Consider the following 14,056-nt stretch of genomic DNA (forward strand, 5'->3'; position numbering starts at 1 on the left):
TGATGTATGCACTGCTTCGATGGGCTTAGTGCAGACAAGTCATGAGGGAAAAGGTCCAAGGGAGGCTGCGTCAGGCCCGAGACACCATCTGTGCCTCTGGCCTGAAAGGTTAGGTCTTTGTCCTACAGGTAGTAGGGAGCCACTAAATGTTCCTGTGAGAGCCCCTGCAGCAGTCCGCAGGGTGAGAACAGAGAACGAAGGGGAGCCATGGACAGAGCAAGCAGGGCTTTCAGGGTGATATGAGATCCATTCACTGCTCCAGATATTTATCATTTACTTACTGTGCGCCAGGGAGAAATTAGACAGCGCTTCTCAAGTGGCCAGCCAGGACCTGAAATGTACCATAAATGGCCTCTATTCCTGGGGACGCTCTTGCATAGCTCAGGTAACACCATGGGAGGCAGGAGCCGCTGGGGCTTTGGTCTCCTGTGGTGTCAGGCTGGGAGCAGGTTTCTCTGTGACGCTGGGTCACAGGATGCCTTTCACACCACCCATGAGGTCTCTGCTTTGGCAGCTGTTTCTGCTGTCCACCTGTCTCTTCCTCCCTCTTCTCAGAGGTGGTTCCTCGCTCCCCTGCTGTCGGTTCCCCCCGCCACCCCCCCCCCACCACAGGGCCTTTCGGGAGGCAGCAGATGGGCATGAATGTGACACTGGCTGTCTCTGAGAGACCACCTCGGGGGCCACCAGGTGGGGCTTGCAGGGCACGTGCTAACCGGGGGTCAGGATGTGGGTGTGGGTGCAGAGGGGGCTGTCCACCCCGACAGCCTCCTGGCTGCCTCCTTGGGCCAGCCGGCCATGAGACGTATTCTGTTAGGGCTTTTGCTCCCCTCCATTCCCATCTGACTTTAACATGGAAGGAATAGTTCTCAGCCACGCTTACCTGCTGCTGGGTTAACTTCTCACCCATTCCCACCCTGCACCCTTCCTAGATTTCCATGTCCCACAGTGGCTTTACCAGCCTCACCAGGTAGAAACCTCAGAGTTCCTGTCCCCACTCAGTTAGGTCAGCCCCCTCTTCTCCATCCTACTGCCCTGACACTCCTCACCCTGCTGGGACTGATGCAGTAGCCTCTCCATTGGTCCACTATTAATGGCTCGTTTCTTTTTCCTTCTTGCCCATCCAATCTGACCTTGTTTGCTGACTTTAGCACTTAGAAGCTTCTTTTCTGAAGACATCAGAGCTGAGACTTCTAGCAGATATAAATGGCTCACCCACTGTCCATAGGATAGAGTCCAAGCCCACAGCCCTAAGACAGGGCATCTTACCAAGCCTGGCCTCTGCCCCCTTAAAATGGCTCACTGACTTGCTATACGAAGCTACCCAGAGTGGTCCTCTCCCCAGCCCCAGAAGCCTTCGGGCTTCTCATGCCTTTGAGTAAACCTCTACCAGCATGGGGGTTATCAGCACGTCACAGCACAAAATCCCTGCTTTTTATTTACGAGCTGTGTAGCTTCGGGCAATTTGCTTAACCGCCCCCCACTCCTTGCAAAAATAATAATGATAATGATAGCCATCACTGACCATGTGATAATGATAGCCATCACTGACCATCATTTATCATGTGCCAGATACTGTGCCCAGCACTTTGCATTGCCTCTTCGTACCTACCCCAAAACCCTAAGAGAGAGGTGTTTTTAGGCTTCTTTGGCAAATAAGGAAATCGGGGTTTGTGGCAGTGAAACCCCTTGCCTAAGGTCACACACTACTCAGAAGCAGAGGCAGACTCAGGTCCTGTCCTCGCCTGGTCCTCACCTGTAGATACGGGGACCACTCTGGAGGTGGTCTCAGGGTTGCTGGAGACTTTAAATGCAGGGACACGTTTGGGAACATCTGTCCAGTGCTGAGCACCCAGGCCCTTGGTAAACAGGTTTTCTTCCTGCTTCTGGCTTTGCTCAGGCCACATCCTCTGTCCTCCTCCCTACCTGGCCAGGTCCTACCTCCAAAGTCAATGGAATAACCACCCACCCCCTCCACCCGGGCCCTAGAGTGTTCCACACATGCCGCCACCAAACCCTGGCCACGGGGAACAGAACTGGGCTTCAGGTGTCTATTTTCCTAGAAGGTGCGTGACACCTTTGTAAGCCCTGGCCCTCCCCTAGTGCCTGGGCCTCCGTGGGGAGATGGGAAGGTGTCCACAGAGCCAGCGAGTCAGCAGAGGAATCTATGAGGATGGGAAGGGAGGAGCGGAAGATGAGAAGCCACTGTCATGCAGGGACCCGAGGAGTGGTCCTCTGGCGCCCATGCAGCTGGATACCTCCCTCCACCCCTGCCTGGCGGTCCTGTCCTCCCACCCTCACGATCTGCCGTTTGGGGCATTTGCTTGTTATTCCCTGACTGTGACCTCCTGGGTCAGAGTTTTCATTTCCGGGGACAGGAAGGGAAAAGCCCCATGGGGCTGGGTTTATGGAGGGTGAACACTCTTCTGTTGCAGCTTCCTGCCTGTGGGGCCCTGTAGTCGAGCCTTGGCCTCATGGCGCTGGCTGCCCCACTCTGGGAGTGGCCTCAGGTCTCTGTGGGACGTGTGGGCTGGAGCTGTGAGGCTGAGCACCTCGGCCAGCTCGCATGCCACCTGCCTGACCGTCAGACACCATCAGAGGGGGCTAGCTGGCCGACCTGTGGGCCCTGCTCGGAAGGACTGGGGGGTCCTCGCTGTTCACCCGATCCCTGGGCCCTGGCTGGGGCCCTGGTGAAACCAGCTCACCAGGGAGCTCAGTAGAATGAGTCGGTCTTTCTTGTTGTCTTTTGCACCCCTCTGAGGACACAGCCGGCTGGGCTCTCTCTCAGGCTAGAATCTTTCACCCAGGAATGGAAGGCAATTGGGCTGATTGGCTGTCCATGAGACTCCCTCTCCCCACCTCAGCATCAAGGTGTAGTCCTGATTTCCGGGAGCCATTTCATTTTGGTTCACTGCCTCATCCTGAGGCCTCAGGTACAACCGTGACCCAACTTATGTGAGAGGAACCTCGGCTTTTGTTATCTGTTGCTGTCCAGCCTTCTGGAAGAATCTGCAGGGATTCTTTCTTGTTGATAGGACACAGCGTGGCATTTGTGATCCATCCCTGTATTATGTGAGTGAGTGAGTGTGTGTGTGTGTGTGTGTGTGTGTGTGTGTGTGTGTGTGAATGTCTCCAGATTAAGTACCCTGAAGGCAGGCTGCTGGCTGTCTTGTAGGCCTCCCACCTCAACAGATGTCAGGGAAAATGACTCTGACCCGGAGACAAAACTGGCAAGAGACGGCCGTGGTTATGGTAGAGAGTCTCCTAGGCCAGAAGCTAGACCTTTCAAATTCTGTATGGCCCCTGATTATGAGTCACACTGCCTCCCTAAGTCTCAAAGAGAAGGGACTTGTCAGGGCCACTGGCTGGTGAGTAGGAGAGCCTAACCCAAGGGTCCAAAGAGGCAGTGTGTGTGCCGGGGAAGGGGGAGCTGCCTCTGCTTCTGCCTCCTGCTGAGAGGGTCCCAAGGGTTGTAAGGCTCGGAGAATCTCCCCAGGAGCAGCTTTGATCTCTTCCATGTTGGTTTGCAGCAGGAAGTAAGCTCAGCCCCTCCCTTTGGCCACTGAGCTCACACGTCCTTCCGTCCTGGTGGCTCCTTCCAGGTGGCGGTGCCAGTGCCTGGAGCTGAGGATCCACGTTCTGGTCCAGTTTCCCCACTAACAAGTTAGGATTTTTCTATAATGTGAGAGCTGGAAAACCTCCGTCCTGTGTGAGCCTTACTGCCTCGCTGCCAGGTGGGGAAACTGAGGCCCTGCAAAAGGGATGGACAGGGCAGGCTGGAGGCTGAGGATGTCAGGAAACAAGGAGGAAGCAGGTCTGTTGGCTTTGTGGACCCAGGAGGTGCCTGGCAGTTCCCAGAAGTGGCATCTCGCGTGAGGGGCATAGGGCTAGAGCTGGGAGAAGCATTTCTGGGCCTGTGGCAGGAAGGGACTCCGTGCTGGTCCCTGACCTCCTCACATCCTGCCTTAGAGGTAACTGCAGGGCATATAGGCAAGGCTGTGCACTCCGATTTAGGGAGGCTCCGAACCTTCCCTAGGGGACGAGGACAGCTTGGCAAGTGGAGAGGACAGCCTCACTTGTTCCTGTGGGTGTGGCCAGGGGATGCCAGGTGACACTGTCCTTTGTCCCATTCTGTTCCAGCGTCTCTACCATCCCTGCTACTTGAGGGAGGGCAGAGTGATGCCCCCCGCCCCCCGGGAGCTCTTCACTTGCCCACCAAACTTTGCCTGCCTGCCCTCGTGGACAGGGGCTGAATCTCAGTCCCCGGTGCCCCCGACATGTAGCCAGTGCCTGCACACAGTAGGTGCTCGTGGTCTGTTTACTTAATGAGGAGCCCTGAAGCCTGGTTTTAGTTTCTCCTCCCCGCCCAGCACCACCACGAACCACCCACCCGTGTCTCTCTTTGTTCAAACTGCGAGGAAGCCCACAGCCAAGTTTCATGCTGAAAGCATAGCGCTCCTGCGTCAGATGTCCTGGGGGGGAGCTCATTTTATTCTCCCCTCCCTCTTCGCTGCTTATTTCCTGCTCTTTGTCTTTCATTGAACAATTGAAACGTGCTTTTATTGGGACACACTGTGGGTCCTTTTTGGAAAGTAAGCGAGCAATAAATAACTCCGTACATTAGACATGAAGAGGTGAAAAATCTTCTTGCTGCCCCTGGGAAGCGCGTGTGTCTGAGTCCTGCTCCTCCTCTCTGCAGAGTGGGCAAAGTGGCAGCCGTCCTTGCTGGCTTCGAGGAACACAGGAGAGGACTGTATTATGACAGGCCAGCGTGCCGGGCTGTGCCAGGCCAGGGCCTGCCCCGGGGCTCTGCGAGGTGGGGTTGCTCAGGCAGAAAGATGCAGTGGGCCTCCACGGAATTGGCCGTGGGACAGCCGGCCTGGAGGGGCTCCGAGCTTGCCCAGCTGGGCACAGCTGGCCAGCTCCCCGTTTTGGAGAAACTGGCTGAGAGCTTGGCTAGACAGGCCATCGGAAGGTGCCCCGGAGGGCAATCAGACATCATCAGTTGCAGCACTGGTGGCAAGCCAACTATGTTTGATTCGTCGCTGTGCTTCCCCCTTCCTGGTAAAGAGACACAAGGACCGAGCTTCCACAGTGAGCCCAAAGGGCAACATTGTCCAAAAAAGGAGATAGCTGGATTGAGAGGTATAAATAGGAGTGTGTGTGTGCTGGGGGTGGGCCGGGGGGTGCGGGGAGCAGATGACAGGACTGCTCTGCTCACTCCCTCGGCCACCGCAGGAGGGCTGCTCTTGAAGTCCTGGCCACCACAGGAGATAGATTTTTTTTGAGATGTCGGCAAGGGAGGAGAGGCGAGCTATCCCCCACCGTCCTCCACTCCCCTGCCCCCTCCCCTTTGCTCTCCCCAGGCCCTGCCATCACAAGAGAGAGAGTTTGAGAGAATGAGCTCTAGGTGGAGAGGTTAAACATAGTCTGTTTGCTGAGTTCAGAGGCGAGCTCGTGTGGGAAGGACACAGGGAGGGAGCTGACGGGCTGTTAGCCCTGGGCCGAGGCTTACAAAGGCAAACAAAAGGAAGACGGCAGCTACAGGCAGGGGCTTTGGGAGGTGGGCTGAGGGGATGCTGTGTTAGATCATATTTCTGATGGTTCTGGAAGGAGAGCGATGTCTTTAAAACCAGACTAGGCTCCTTCTTTGTGTTTCCACTTACTCGCTGAACAGCCTTGGGCAAGTCTGTCACCTTTAGGACGCAGTTCCTCACCTGTACTCTGGAGTAAATAAGTAACACCTCCTGGCATCTCCATGAACTTCAACTAAGACCCCTGTGCACAGGGCGGGCCTCTGCAGGGTGGAAGGCATCTCTCCGGAGCCTACGATGGTCATCAGCAGTGGGTGTGGGGTCTGTTTCTCTGCATTTCTGCTGATAGCCTCTCCAGGGTCTCTGGCCGGCAGCCAATTATTTTCCCAGTTGGGTCTGGATGGGGAAAGCCAGCTCTCCCTTCGGGGATGGATTCAGCTACTGGTACCTCCTATGCCTCTGAATTTCAGGGTTTCCTATGATCCTCAAAATCACCACCGGCCTGTGGGGCTCACTCAGGCCACATGCCGCTGGCTGTTGCTCTGAGTGTGGCTGTGTCCCTCCCCGTAGAGGCAGCGGGCTGCTGTGCAGCTTGCCAAGCTCTTCTCACACCCCCTGAGCGCACGCCGTCCCCCAGCAATCCTGCGGGAAGTGGCATTTTCCTTCTCAGATCAGGCTTCCAGAAGTTGCCTAAGTTGCCGGTTTACAGGCAAGGCCTGGATGTGACTTCGTACTGCTGCCTCTCGGGGCTTGATGGTTGTGACGACCACGCAGCATCCTACCCAGGATGGGGTGAGGACACAGTGTAGATGGGGCCGGAGGGTCGAGCTCGTTCCTGCTGGATGAACTTCCCGCCAGGCGGGCATCCTCCAGCTCCGGCATGTAGTCTCTGGTCCTTTGGTCCCAAGCAACCTCCTGCCTACACCTGCCTCATTGTTTCAGTCTGCCATTTGGCCACGGAAGGTGGAGGTGGCAGGGGAAGTGAGTTACCGTCCAGCCTGAATTGGCGTGGATTTGCCAAATGAAACATTTTCCTTATGCCCCAAAACAGTTTGCTTGGTTACTCCTTAACAGGCCAAGTGCACTATTTTCCGTGAAAACATTTCCACCGTCAAAGAAGTATCTCTGACCCAGAAGCTGGGTCCTGCTGCATCCTTGTTACAGCTCACATTTTATTTGGGATCCAGTGTTTTCATAATGTCACCACCTCTTGCTTTGCATAAGGACTACACTCCCTGATGGAAATATTTTGCAAGAATGTATTCAGCTGTTGAGGAGGTGCAAAACTCCTTCAGAAGGTCCTCTTTGTCCAGCTCGGAGAAGGACCCCTTTTCTGTGAAGTCCCTGCCACGTTTCACTGGCCAGTACGGGTCTCTCCAGGGCGTCATGAAATGGATCAAATCCCATCACAGCAAAAGCCATTTAAGGTTCATGGAAGTGTTTGTGGAAACAATTGCAAACTCCTTTGCTGACAGCCCACTTCTTACGTGTGATTTTTTTTTTTTTTTTTTTTTTTTATGGAACATGCACCCAGCACAGCAGAAGAATTTGGATGGCCCTCAGAATGTGCTGGAATGGAATTTGGCTCGGCTCTCCGATAATGGCTGCGAGAGAATGTTTTCCTGGTCATTAGGCAGATATTCAATGGACTTCCTTTGTGTCCCGGATGCTGGGTTAGTCAGAGACAAGTGCCACCCAGGCCCCATCTTCAAGGAACCTGGTTGATAGGGAACAGAAGATATATGTACACTTCATTCCTCAGTACATCAGAATGACATTAGGAAGGGTGGCAGTCACCTCTTGGTGTGTGTGATGATTGTAGGTAGCACACTGAATTGTGGTTATGCATTTAAAAAAATTTTTTAATCTTTATTTTTTGAGAGAGAGAGAGAGAGAGAGCACAAGCAGGGGAGGAGCAGAGAGAGAGGGAGACACAGATTCTGAAGCAGACTCCAGGTTCTGAGCTGTCAGCATAGAGCCCAATGAGGGGCTTGAACTCACGAAAGCGAGTTCATGACCTGAGCCGAAGTCAGACGTTTAACCGACTGAGCCACCCAGGTGCCCCGTGGTTATGCATTTTTTTAAATGTATGTCATAAAAAATACACAGTAACAGCAGTAATTTTCCATATATAATTGCTTAACAGGTAGGAGGGAGAGTCCATTAACACCCAAGTTAAAGAGAAATATCGAGTCAATGCTATAGTAATGGGAACTGTTGCAGTTGATAGATTATGGCAAAGGTTGTGGTAAAAAAAAAAAAATCACAACAGTGGCTTACAAATGGCTGATGGCTACAAAAGTTAGGTCATGTTTATTGTGTGCTGATGGAATGCCAGGGGCTTTACCTATATTATGGTCCAAGCCTCAGGAAGCTCCCGGTAGTGTTTCCATCCCAACTGACAGCAGATGAAACTGGGTCTGAAAGAGGTGAAATGATTTGCCCGAAGTCACATGACTAGTGAGTGGAAGAACTTGGATTTGCACTCTGGTCTGTCTGGCTCCTGATAATAAATTCTTAATTGCTATACTAGAGGACAAAGTACTGCAGTTGGTCAAATAAAGAAGTGATTTTTCCCTCCCTTGGGTATAATCCAAGAAAACTTCCTAGAGGAGGCAGCCTTGACTGAGTGGTAGGATTTAGCAAGGGAAGTTTTGGTGGTAAGGCAAGTATCCCATGGATTAGATACCCATGATTACTGGCTGGATGGTTTGAACAGCACATTTTTTCTTCACGTAAATGAAGTCTGGAAGTAGGCCGTGGATTGGCAGTTCTGTGTCATCAAGGACCCGGGTTCCTTCTATCTTTCTGCTCTACCAGATACCTCATGGCCTACTACGGCTGATGCAGCTCCAGCCATCACATTCTTGTTCCAAGCAGTAGAAAAAAAGAATAGAAGGAAAAGGAAAAATGCACATTTCTCTCAATGAGTCAATGACCTTGAAGGAGCTTTTCTGGAAGCTGAACCTAACAGCTTGTCCTCGTCTCACTGGCCAGCTCTGCTTCTGAGGGAGGCTGCCTACTGTGTGTTAGGCATATGCAAGTGGAGGACAAACGTCCTGTCCTCGAGGCTCTTCCAGTAGAGTGAGCTGCTTCCAGTTTGAGGCGTTAGAGGGATCAGCAGTTGAGTGGAGAGGAAAAAGCTTCCTCTGGACTGGAACTTGCTTTTGGAGGGGTCCCCGGAAGCTTGGTCTGTTTTGGATTATTCAGCACGTTCATTTGGTGTCTAATTGGAGTGTAGAGTTGCAGCAATTAGGCTGCCTGAGGCGGCCCCTGCCTGCCATCCCATCAGCGCCTTTGAAAAGACAAGAACCACTCTTGAGTACAAACGAATCCAGCTCCCCAACCTTCCACCCTCCAGAGCAATTAGAGCAGGAGCCACAGAGCCCGCTTTTCACTGAATCCTGGGCTGTGATTTAGAGCCCAGCGTGGTGCTCACAAGCCCCAAGGTGGGCATGGGGTGTTCTGTGCAGCTCGCGGGCAGGTGTGAGACCTGGAAACCGCAGCCTGCCTGGTACCACCCTCCCGGCTCAACACCCCCACCCCTACCCCGGCCCTGGGGGCTTGAGTTTGCTTTTCACTTCTCAGCTCTCAGGGGTGCGTGCTGGCTGGTTGCCGGGAATATCAGGTTTGGAGCGTTCTTTAAAAATCAGTGATGCTCTTGTGAGTTGCCAACGTTGTCCTGGGACTCGTTCATAGACCGTCGATCCTTATTCGTGTGAGGCCGTCTCTGCTGGGACTTGGGTTCTTTTGGGTCTGAAATGCTCTGTTTTCACTTTTGGGGAATCAGGTCGTCAGACCATGGAAAGGTTAGGGCTAAAATGGGTGCGAGTGGGGGGGATCAGCCTCCACGCCTCCATGTTCTTGAGCAGAAACTTGGCTGCAGGCTGGTTAGAGGCAGAACCGGAGAGCAGGCTTCCGCCCTCTGGGGCTCTGTCTCTGTTCTGTAATTACCTCCAAGCAGATAGTATTGTAGAGGCTGGAGAGATGCTTTCCTACGGCCTTAGAAATCAAACCGCTATTAATATGCTAATTACAACCATTTGTATTTACCATCAAAGCAGGTCCTGGAGAGCTTCTCCTCAGCAGCATTATTAGACATTCTGTTCTTGAAATAGAAAGTCCATATTATTTTTTAATGAAAGCTCTAAATCCAGAGCTTCCCTATGTTCTGCCAGCCCCTTTCCTTGAATTTAGCGGGCCCAGCCCTGGGCTCCTGAAATGAAGGCCAGGTGGGTGGAGGGTGAAGACAGATTGATCACCTCACAAAGCAGACCAGAGCTCAAGATGTCGGTTAGATGCTGGGGCCCTGCAGTTCCCAGGTCAGTTACCTGCTGATGTCATTGTACGTGTAAGCATTATTTTTAGCAGTGGCTTCTCTCCTAAAACCAGTCCTACTGGATTTATTTTTAGACCGGATGATGCAGGTGCTGTTTGGAAAATGTCTGCTTCTCCCCATATCACTTTTGTCCTGGAACTACCCAGTTTATGAGGAAAACAAAATGGCACCCGCAGCCAGGGACAATACAGCTTCTTGTTTCGGAAACAGAGGGATGAGGGCCTTATTTGCTTTGAGGGTAGATTCCAGGGAATCCATAGCTCTTGACTTTCCAAGGAGCTGTGTGGGACAGGAGCCCCCTCTGATCTGGGGGCTTTCATTCACCGGCAAACGAGAGAGTGACTTCTTGTTCCACTCATGGATTGAAGATATCCCATGAAGGTTGTGGGACTTTTCTAAAGAGTAGGCGGTAGATTCCAGAAGAATAATACACTAGCTATGGTATTTTATAAATCTAACAAATATTTAGACCTAATGTGCCAGACCTAAATGTGCCAGACCTAAATTAGAAATTTAGGAATGTTCCATCTACTACCAATGAGTGATGTAGTGAAATAAAACAAACATCATGCTCATGGATTCTGTAGATCCAGAATTCAAAGAGAGTAAAGCAGGGATGGCTTATTTCTGCTTCATGTTGTTCAAGGCCTGAGTGCAAGACTTGAAGGTTGGAAGACTAACCCACTTACACGTCTGGCAGTTGATGCTGGCTGTTAATGGGTCCCCAGCTCCTCCCCATGTGGCTTTACCATGTGGCCTGGACTTCCTCACAGCATGGTGGCTTATCCCACGGATAAGCATCCCAGAAATGGAGAGTGAAGCAGGAGCTACATCCCTTTTGTGACCCAGCCTCAGAAATCACAAAGCATCACCTTCGCCACATTCTACTCATTGGAGTAGTGACAAACCCCTACCCAGATTCAAAGAGAGGGAACAGAGACACCAGCCCTTGGCAGGGGGCGGGGCCTCAGTCACATTGCACGAAGAGCATATGGGATATAGGTATATTTTAAGAAGTATAAGAGAGACTTGGAAATATGAACAAGGAAGAAGAGGCTATAAAAATGGCAAAGCATATAAAAGGTGAGGAAGAAAACTTTAAAAAACGAAGGTGGAATAATCAGAATTAAAGCATTTGAAACTCTGTCTTTTGGAAGCAAATATTGATTAACCTCAGATTTGTTAAGAACAGACAGCAAAACTTCAAAACTGATAGAGTAGCAGTTTCTAAATGTGAATTGGGACACTCCGGGGTCCCTGAGACTCTTTAAGCAAGATGGAAACTGTGTTCATAATGATACATAATAACCCATCACGGTACTATTCTCTTTTTTCACTCTTATTCTCTCACAAGTGCAGAAATTTCTAGAGCCCATTTGACACAAGATGATATCATCACTTGAACAGTTAACAGAATATATATGCTTGTGTATTCCTGTGTTTGCATTTTTTCTCAATTTTATTTTCTAATATGGAAAGTATTAATAGATATAACCCACATAAACAAAAGCAGTTGGGGGGGGGATGTTGATAATTTCTAGAGGTGTGACAATTTCCTGAGGCCATGAAGTTTGAGAACCTCCATTGTAGGAGAGGGCACAAAAGTGGGAGAGAAACAGAGACAATCCTTGTGAAATACCATTTCCTGGGCTCTGAGAAACAAATGGCGGTGATTGTTCATTATAAGTTATTCTTCTATAACTTCATTCATACTTATTCTTCATTCTAAGATAATTCAAGATAGAAACTTTTAAATCTGGAGGACTGATGGAGAACGGTACTAACCTGTGTGCAGGCTAGAGAACAGGGACCTGGAAGAATTTCAGGACTGGGTCGTGTTCATCCTGTGTTACAGCGACACCTACTGAACACCGGGGATATTGCAACCCAGCTGTATGGAACAAATGACCAGCAAGAGTAAATACTGTATTCATACCAAAAAGGACATAGAAAAGAGCAAATTCTGTCAGGCAGAATATGACATTATAACAGGCATAGACAGGCATTCTTAGACAAAACAGAGGGCAACTCAAAAAAGACATAGTGAAATTTCCATTGCCTATGCACCCTCTTCCTCGGTTAGATGGAAAATTAGTGGTTTCAACTGGGAGCCCAGGGCAGAGCCTAATATCAGAGCCACCTTGGAGCATTTAAGAAATAAATAGTTCTAAGGCTTTATGGAATCAAGAGTCTCTGGGCCCAGAATTTTATAATTTTAAAAAGTTCGCCAGAGAATGTAGTCCTAGCTACAGTATCTGGCCCAGAATGGGTCTGCTGACGATGGTTTCTGTCCCATAGGAGCCATGTCAGGGCTGGACAGGCTGAGCTATTCTGGTGTCAACCCCAAGCTCTTCCACTGGTCCCACTGCCGTATTCCTTCCACTGCTGTCAATGCCCAGGTTTGGAGCTCCAAGTCCTTGGACTTTAGACCGTGTTCATGCCTCTTGATTTCTGGGGTCCTGTCTGATTTCCAAGTTTGATCTTGCTCAAGTCCTGTTCGCCCGATGCCCTATCAGAGTACCCCCTTTACTATGCCTGGGTGTCTACTCCCAGCATGGCCTAAATCCAAATTTTGAGACACTTTGGGCCCTTCCAGCTCCTTCTCTCTCCTTTGATCCTAGGCTTATTTCCATTTATGCCCCAGAACCATCAACACGGAAGGGTCTAGAATCGAGAGAACTATCAAAAATAAAAAAACAAACAACAAAACTGAACCCCAGCCCTCTGTGTGCCAAGGCCTAGCCTAAGCCACCACTGACCCCTCTTGTCACAAGCTTTCAAAACAGCCTATGGGGGGATTTGTCTTCTCGTATGAGAACCTTTCTCAAAACTGACAAAAGGAAAAAGGCTTTGCTTTACTGAAATTTGCACGGCCAGCCCTCCCTTTCACAACCTACCAGTTCCAGGCTGTCTCATGATACCTCCACGGCTTTGTCAGCAGAGACCCAGCCCCAGGACAAGGAGCTTCCACGCCCACAGAAGAACAGCATGTGGGTGAAACCTGGCTAGGGAAGTGAAAAATTCTTAATAACCAGTGGGGTGTGAAAGGGGGTGGTGGCCAACCAGAGCCCAGAGCCCAGGCGGAGTGAAGTTGATGCCAAATGCTTCGCCCTATCCAAGGTAATGAAAGTGATCTGAGTGGTGTTTTTTTTCCTTTTAAATGACAGAGCAGAGCTGGCTGGGGAATAGTGTTTGACCAACGTAACCATAAATGTAGGCGAAGCTTATTTATACTGTGAAGATAAAGCAGCGAATGGGAGACAGGGTGGGCTGTAGCCTTCCACTGCGTTTGGAAGCTGTTCCCTTTCTCTGGGCAAATTCCCTGAAGTCCGAGACCATCCCAGCACAAGGAGGAAGCGCCTTCGGAAGGACCTGTGTCATGTGTGCAGATCTGCCCCCGGGAGATGGTGGCTGAGGCACACGTGGGAGTGGCTCACTGAGGTGCCTGCACTCTGGGAGATGTTGCAGGGGCTGTGGCCCATAACAGGGAGGGCGTCCCTCCAGCCCTGGTGGGGAATGTTCCATTCTGGTGCACACCTGGCTGTTCTCCAGAGATCTGTGTCCTGAAATTCGTTCAGTGTTAGCGATAGCAGCTCAAACTCGGCACCCCTGTGCTCTGCAGGTGTTTCTTTCCATGCGAGCAAGGGGCCCTTGGTTCCCTGCCGGCCACTCACCTCCCTGCCTGCCGACATGGCCATGCGGTGAGTCAGGGCTTCCCATCTTCAGCAGCCACAACATCCGCATGTGGGTGGCGGGTGGGTGGGGGGATGCTTCTTCACGCATATGCCCTGGCCCCTTGGGGACTGGATTTTAGATGGGTGTTGAGGCAGCCTTCTGAGCCAGGCTGGGCAGTGTCTGCTGAGGGGTTCCCATCCCCTTGGAGTGGCTGCGTCAATGACACCTCAAGGGGAGAGGCCTCAGCGTGGAAAGTATATGAGCTTTGGACATTGCTGCAGATGGCCTGGAATGCTTTGGCCCCTTCTTCCAAGGCCCCGGCTGATTTCCCCATTGTGCAGTGGGAAGGAGCAAAGGGCCAGCTCTCCCCAGTTCCTGGAGCACCAGCCAGTGTTCTGGGGCCAACAGTGGTGAGGGCTGGGAGGCAGCATTCCGGGGTGGTTGCCCAGAGGGCATGGCTGGTCCTGATTTGGGTGCTGTGCCCACTGTAGCAGGTGGCTGTCACTCCCAC

At 51.4% G+C, this 14,056-nt stretch overlaps 1 protein-coding gene and 1 long non-coding RNA gene across 4 annotated transcripts in view; one reads left to right on the top strand and one right to left on the bottom strand.

Moving 5' to 3' along the window:
• Window positions 1-14,056, top strand: part of GRK5 (G protein-coupled receptor kinase 5) — a 211,345-nt gene that overhangs the window by 113,695 nt on the left and 83,594 nt on the right. The window lies entirely within an intron of this gene.
• Window positions 7,414-12,875, bottom strand: LOC113600319 (uncharacterized). 2 transcript variants are annotated; one of them, XR_008292152.1, is made up of 3 exons: window positions 12,768-12,875; window positions 9,585-11,761; window positions 7,414-8,826 (listed from the first exon to the last, which is right to left on the bottom strand). It is a non-coding gene; the product is annotated as an uncharacterized LOC113600319 (long non-coding RNA). The 2 variants fall into 2 exon arrangements; XR_008292151.1 differs by having other exon boundaries at window positions 7,414-11,761.

The sequence above is a fragment of the Acinonyx jubatus genome, chromosome D2, assembly GCF_027475565.1.
Source record: "Acinonyx jubatus isolate Ajub_Pintada_27869175 chromosome D2, VMU_Ajub_asm_v1.0, whole genome shotgun sequence".
Lineage (NCBI taxonomy): Eukaryota > Metazoa > Chordata > Mammalia > Carnivora > Felidae > Acinonyx > Acinonyx jubatus.